At 34.1% G+C, this 5,000-nt stretch overlaps 1 protein-coding gene across 1 annotated transcript in view; it reads right to left on the bottom strand.

Moving 5' to 3' along the window:
• LOC135209541 (homeobox protein DLX-2-like) overlaps positions 1 to 5,000 on the bottom strand; it is a 101,603-nt gene that overhangs the window by 50,659 nt on the left and 45,944 nt on the right.

Raw genomic sequence — 5,000 nt, 5'->3', positions numbered from 1 at the left:
TTTAAGTGGCGAGTGGGACTAGGCGTTCGCTGCCTCATTTTTTTTGGTTTCTTTTAAAGAATTTTTGTTTTTTGTTTTTTTGTCTTGACGTAAAATATAATTCTTTTTTATTATTACATAATATGTACGCCATTTAAAATTTATAAATTAAAGTAACATATATCTTAAATTGCAAAGAACATAAGCGCAAGTTTTGCAAAATCCTTCCAGCCGCTTGTGTCGATGCAAAAAAATAGAGCATCAACTTGCGCATCGTACGTTTGACAAACGAAAAGGAATAAAAAATAGTAATGATAAAGTCAGTCCAAAGAAAACTCATATCTCACGAGTCAATAAAATGGAAAAGTAAATCCACAATAGTGTGTCTGTTTAATTTTGTAATTTAAAATACAAAGCAGAAAGCTTTCGATGACCTGCACGGATTTACTTTTCCAATAAAATCAGTAGTCTCACCGGACACGAATGCCAGTATACATAATTAGAAGGTGATGTCTGCTGGTGCTACCAAGCCAGTCATATTTCTAGTACTACCTTTGCAGATGAATGTTGGCAACTCTGGCGAAATTGATGAGTTAAGAAGAGTTCGATGATTGGAGATTTGCTGTTCTTCAGCGTCGAGGTTTTAATCCCCTTTGTTATTTTGCTAGGTTTGTGTGTGCGCGTGTGTGTGTGTCTGTGCGTGTATGCATAGAAAGAGTACATAGCCTAATATGAAAATATTGTAAAGCAAAATTAATTTGTTCTTACTTTCGATTTTAAGATTGGACAAAAATTGTCACTGTACTACGAAAAGAATAAAAAAAAAAAAAAAAAATAGAAGGTAGACGCATCTTTTATTTAATTCTGCTGGTTTTGTAGATAAAACTTCACAGATCTGTTGCAACACTACCCTTTTGTGATACAGCTGTATAGGCGTCTGAAAACCCCGGAACAAGATGAGTTCCTTAACCAATAGCGAAGGAAGGTTATATATAAGGATAAATTCCCGCCAAAATAACTATACTCTGTTTTTTTTCCATCTGTCCATCCGCCTGTGGTGTTTGCGCAAGGTAACACTGCGTCCCGGGCTTTAATTGATACATATCCTTTTTCGAATATTAACGGTGTGATTCGCATACAGTAAATTATTAAAACACTTTTCAATTGCAAATGTACACCCACCCAGATATCCTTTTATTTACCTAAAACTTACACATAGCATAACTATTTAAAGCCCGGGACGCAGTGTTACCATGCGCGACCACCACAGGCAGATGGACAAATGGAAAAAATCAGAGTAGAGTCTGATGCCATGTCGGGATTTCCGTTCTGTTTCGGATTAATATTCTATTCAAGTCTGAAGATGTATGTCTGAGAAGAAAGCATAGAAAATCAACGTATGGAAAATGTGTTAAATCCAGAAAACCCAATTTGAATTACAGCATTTCGCCTCTTTCAAGTTTCGTTTTTAAATGGTGGCATCAAATTTCGCTTTGAACGCCAAGTTAGCGAACAGGTTTTTTTTCCCCCACGATTCTCGATCCCACGAATCACTATAGATTTCTTGCCTTCCTCTTATCAAAAACAAGCTTATATCCCTTTATGCTTCACAAAAAATCACGAACACAAGACGGAACAAATAAGCGTAAACCTAAAATCCGAGAGATAAAGTTGACAAAAACAACCGAAATATTAGGTTCTTCCCGTCCGCCGTGACAAGGCGGCGACGCATCTCAGCGTACAGTCGAGTTAACAACAATCCTTCGGAGATCTTAATCCAAGTAAATCATGGTAGTTGAACTTTAAGTCTGGATGTTACGCATCCATAAGTCAATGGGCGTGAAGCTTCCCCTTGGTATTTAGCAGTGGCAGAGAGAGAGAGAGAGAGGAGAGAGAGAGAGAGAGAGAGAGAGAGAGAGAGGCAATGGAAAGCTATCTGAAAAAAATCTTTTTCATTTTGTCACGCATTTTGAGGTGCTTTTTTTCTTGTTTTTAAATTACAGAAATTGAAAAAAACCACGTTTTGTGTTTCAGTGTGTTTCTCACATTATCTCGATATTTTGTATTATTATTATTATTATTATTATTATTATTATTATTATTATTATTATTATTATTATTATTATTATTATTATTATTATTATTATTATTATTATTATTATTATTATTCTGTTCAAAAGGATGTCTGTATGGTGTTAACAGGTCATGCCTAAGAGAGGCTATGCTCCTTTCTATTATTATTATTATTATTATTATTAGTTATTATTATTATTATTATTATTATTATTATTATTATTATTATTATTATTATTATTGTTATTATTAATATTATTATTATTATTATTATTATTATTTTATTAGCCTAAACCGCTTTTAAAATCGTCCATGTAATAATGTTTGGTTTTAAAATTCACTGGTCCAATTTACAGTATTTGAAAATATATCTCTTTACTTTTAAATGGATATTTCAACATTTGAAAGACTTATCCTTTTCACTTAACGCCCCCCCCCTCGCTCTCTCTCTCTCTCTCTCTCCTCTCTCTCTCTCTCTCTCTCTCTCTCTCTCTCTCTCAGCTGAACGATATTCCTTTGCCTTCCCTTAAATTCAGATTTTACTACTACAATTACTATTACTGTCGTTAAGATAGCTGTGCTTTTACTATCTATATTATTAACCCTTGTTCCCTCTTTCCGTGACTTATGATAATAATGATAATAATTTGTTCTAAGGGGTCCACAATAATTAAAATGCTAAAAAAATCGTGTATAATTTATAAGTACTTTATAAAAAGGTTTCGAACCCGTCTCTGGCATCATCTTCAGTCCAAATGAACCCAAAGAAGGGTTCGAAATCTTTTAAAAAGTGTTTATAGATTATTATTGTCGATCTTTTACCATTTTTATTATTGTGGACCCCTTAGAACATTGAATAAACTCTCGTGTTAGGAGTTTTTTCCTAAGGACCCATGGCCCAAGTTTCAGGCCCAATTGTTGCAACATGGAATTACATCTTATTATTATTTTTCGAGTTTAGTGAAATGTCTGTGAAAATACAAGGCGACTTAAAAGAACATTGGTCGAATTAATATTTTTGCCGAGCTGTGAAAGCAAATCTACAATTGACATCCCTTACAGTTGCAGAGTGGTAGTATAATTTATATGAATAGTAACTGAGTGTATTTCGGTTCAGGTTTATGTACATACGAGTGTACAATATGCAGACATCGATGATAAATGTTTAATAGTTATGGCTGAATAATAATAATAATAATAATAATAATAATAATAATAATAATAATAATAATAATAATAATAGTAAAGAATTTTCATATTCACTACCACATATTTGTTGGGAAGAGAAGAGAGAAGATGAGATACTCGACAAATAGAAGCATTCTCTTGATAGTGTCTATGATAACAAAAGAATAACATTCCTTTTGTAAAAGAAAACTAAACGTGATCCGACCTCCAGCTTGCTCTGGATGCGTGCAAGATTTTCTCTTAGCTCACAAGTTGTAAACAATATATTCCTAACTTTAAGTAAATTAAAACGTGCTAAAATCTACGGTCAAATAGATCCCTATTTCACCAACGAAGATTAAAAGGAATACACTATATTTCATTAGAAATAATCGTTTTTTACTGTTTAACAAGCACATTATTTATTTTTTTACATTTTCATTCTAATTAGCAAATCATAAATGTCATATCCTAAAACGCCTCTTTCAGACTTTTTGAGCTCTTCCACAGACCTTTCCTAACCCACCCACCCCCCCAGAACAAGAACAAAGTAGTTTGTAGGCTTTTCCCCGAGCAAAAGATAACGTGAAAATAAGACCGAAGTGCTCCTAAGCGTTCCCTTAAGCAAAAGGAATTTTATTAAGAGTAGCTTGGAAATTACTGAGCAGTCCAGACTGGTAAATGAAACGTTGAGAGCATCACTGGGTTATTACGAAACGTTGGACTCTCTCCATCTACGCGAGTAAAACATTTTAGTAAAGATCAGATCTGAATACATTTAGTTGGGCTTCATTCGGTGTCTGTTCAATCTTTTTTTCTTTCTTTCTTTCTTTTTCTTAATTCGAAAATATTTGGTGTAGTGTCTCCTGTAGCATTTGAGTTTCATCGTCGTTTATTCGAGTTTAAGTCTTTTCTCCTCCTCCTTCCTCCTCCTCTTCTGTTATGGAGACAAATTTGTAGATTTCACTGAAGACTATCTTCCAAGAACACCTCATTATTTTTAGTTATTTAAATTGTTTATTCATATCCTCCAAACCATCAAGTCTAATCACCCCCCCTCCACCCAGAACCAAACCACCAAACCACCTCCCTAACCCCTACCCACTACCAGAGAGAACGAACAACCCCCCCCCCTAACATCAACACCCCCCTAAAATAAATAAATGAATAAATAAGATTAGAAAAAAAAAAACATAGCAACAAGGACCAGAAAACTAAGCGCCGGGCTTCCAAAATTTTAATGTCGGCCGTCAATGAATTTTCAGGAACATTTCTTTCAGACATTTGCGATCAGTAATTCCCCCTCATCCCCCTCCCCCCGCCGTCCGATCACCCGCGCGTTAAAGAAGCAACGTTTACTTTTCTTTTTAAAAAGTCAAACAGTCAGCGTTTGAGACACATGGGATTGTATAATTCGCAAATTCGATCTTTTTTGTGTTTTTGGTTTTTAGACTTCGTGTATTATATTCTTGAAGAAGGCTTCAGGTAGGCGATAGCCATCGACCTGTATCGGTGAATTAACTTACAGTTTTTTTTTAATTATTAATATGATTTTTTTGGGGGGGTGGGTGGGTTTTGTGGTTGTTCTTTATGCTAACGAGTAAATGGGATATTTTTATACTTAATTTTTCTGGAAACTAGAGATGATTTTTTTTATTTCTGGAAATTTTTTTTATAACTTCTGAAAAATTCTGGCATGAGTTTAACCATTTATTGTGAGCCAGTCAGTGCTTTAATTTTACTTCAAAATTCACAAAATTTAAAGATGATGGCATCCAACC

The sequence above is a fragment of the Macrobrachium nipponense genome, chromosome 11, assembly GCF_015104395.2.
Source record: "Macrobrachium nipponense isolate FS-2020 chromosome 11, ASM1510439v2, whole genome shotgun sequence".
Classification (NCBI taxonomy): Eukaryota; Metazoa; Arthropoda; class Malacostraca; order Decapoda; family Palaemonidae; genus Macrobrachium; species Macrobrachium nipponense.
Note: the sequence above shows the minus strand (reverse complement) of the source record. Positions and strands in the feature narration are given on the sequence as shown.